Raw genomic sequence first — 2,500 nt, forward strand, 5'->3', positions numbered from 1 at the left:
CTAAAGGGTCTCGGGTAGTCCTGGTCCTGCTAAAGGGTCTCAGGTAGTCCTGGTCCTGCTAAAGGGTCTCAGGTAGTCCTGGTCCTGCTAAAGGGTCTCAGGTAGTCCTGGTCCTGCTAAAGGGTCTCAGGTAGTCCTGGTCCTGACTAAAGGGTCTCAGGTAGTCCTGGTCCTGGCTAAAGGGTCTCAGGTAGTCCTGGTCCTGCTAAAGGGTCTCAGGTAGTCCTGGTCCTGACTAAAGGGTCTCAGGTAGTCCTGGTCCTGACTAAAGGGTCTCAGGTAGTCCTGGTCCTGGCTAAAGGGTCTCAGGTAGTCCTGGTCCTGCTAAAGGGTCTCAGGTAGTCCTGGTCCTGACTAAAGGGTCTCAGGTAGTCCTGGTCCTGGCTAAAGGGTCTCAGGTAGTCCTGGTCCTGACTAAAGGGTCTCAGGTAGTCCTGGTCCTGACTAAAGGGTCTCAGGTAGTCCTGGTCCTGGCTAAAGGGTCTCGGGTAGTCCTGGTCCTGACTAAAGGGTCTCAGGTAGTCCTGGTCCTGGCTAAAGGGTCTCGGGTCTCTACGGGCCGGGCTTGTGGCCCAGAGGGCGTTGCCATGGATACTAAAGCTGCCTCCTCTCCCACATCCCCGGCTCCGTCAACTGCCCTTCCACCACTTCCTGTCTCCGTCGGGTCACTTCCTGCCCACGTGGACCTCGAGCGCCCCGTGTGCGTCTCGTGCGCCGTGGCGCTGGCGGCCCACGAGTGCGGGCACCCCGGGGCGTCGGTGTACGACGGCGGCTGGTCGGAGTGGTTCACGCGCGCCGCGCCCGAGCACGTCCTCTCCGAAGGGCGCGGGAAACACGTGTGACCGGACACACCGGCTAACGTCCTGCTGCGAGCGTTAGCTGAGGAGGTGCCACTAATGTGTGTGTGTGTGTGGAGACAGCTAGCCCACGCGTAGCTTAGCCTAGCTTAGCATTAGGACTGGTGATGGGAACATGAAGCAGGCGTTGTGGGAGGAGCAGACCGGTCCAGAGGAACCACAGGAACCAGAAGATATGAAAGTGTTCCGTTAACATTTAAAAACAACGTCACTCAGGAAGATGACCAAAGAGAAACAACAATAACAACAACAACAATATTTGTTTACAGCTGTGATGTCAACGTTGGAATAAAACTGCACATTCAATCACAATGAGTCAGGATAGTTGTTGTAACTCTTTGATTCTGCTACTTTAATATATTCTAGATCAGGGGTGTCAACTCGTTTTCCCCGTGGGCCACATCAGCATCATGGCCGCCCTCTTAAAGGGCCGGAAACACTTTATAAACTCCTCCAACATATTGTTAAATTACTCTCTTTGCATTTGATTATTGTTTATTTGAGTGTAGAAATATTGTACATAGGAAAATGTCTCTAATATTACAACATAAATCCATTTAATTTGAAACCTTCAAAATAAAAGCCTGTGACATTTTTCTTTAATTTCTTTAAGAAAAAGGGATCACATGTCTTTCAAGCCATCAGGGGCCACATAAAATGATGCGGCGGGCCAGACTTGGCCCGCGGGCCTTGTGTTTGACACCTGTGTTCTAGATAATATATAACATATGTATATTTATATATACCAACAAATATATTTATATATATATATAAATAATGCAATAAATATATATCTATAAATACACATTTATATAAATATATACATCTAGAATATATATATATATATATATACATTCATTTATTATGAATGAAGTCATTTCAATGACTTCATTCATAATAAATCATCAGACAGAGGAAAGGGAAGTGAAGCAAACTGACTTCCTGTTCCAGTGAAGCCGGAGGGGCTCGCCCTGGTCACACACACACACATACACACACAGACACACACACAGACACACATACATACACACACACACAGACACACACACATACACACACAGACACACACACACACATACACACACACATACACACACAGACACACACACAGACACACACACATACACACACACAGACACACACAGACACACACACATACACACACACAGACACACACACAGACACACACACATACACACACACATACACACACATACACACACACACATACACACACACACACACACACATTCTTATTAGAAGATGTGAATGTCAAGACGATTGTTCCGAGTCACGAGTTTTCCGATCTGTTGTGTTGTTCAACCAGACTTGCTGTCCTGGCTCCTGATTGGTGGAACCAGGACAGCAGGAAGTCTCTACAGCTTCACCCCGAGACTGAAAACACATCTTTAGACTAAACCTGGATTAAAACACAGATTATCACTTCAGTGGCTCTTAAATATCTTATTGTGGTACTTTTGTAGTTCCACTATGTTGAGGACATGTTACTTCCTGTATCCTTGTAGTTCTTAGTTTGTTCTCTTGGTTGATTCACTTCCTGTCAGTCGCTTTGGATAAAAGCGTCTGCTAAAGGACATGTGACGTCATGTAATGTTGAAAATATGCAAATGAGCTGTGGTGGC

At 46.8% G+C, this 2,500-nt stretch overlaps 1 pseudogene; it reads left to right on the top strand.

Moving 5' to 3' along the window:
* LOC130190115 (3-mercaptopyruvate sulfurtransferase-like) overlaps nt 1-1,830 on the top strand; it is a 3,211-nt pseudogene extending 1,381 nt beyond the window's left edge.
* Nucleotides 1,831-2,500: the final 670 nt, after the last annotated feature.

This window comes from Pseudoliparis swirei, chromosome 24, assembly GCF_029220125.1.
Source record: "Pseudoliparis swirei isolate HS2019 ecotype Mariana Trench chromosome 24, NWPU_hadal_v1, whole genome shotgun sequence".
Classification (NCBI taxonomy): Eukaryota; Metazoa; Chordata; class Actinopteri; order Perciformes; family Liparidae; genus Pseudoliparis; species Pseudoliparis swirei.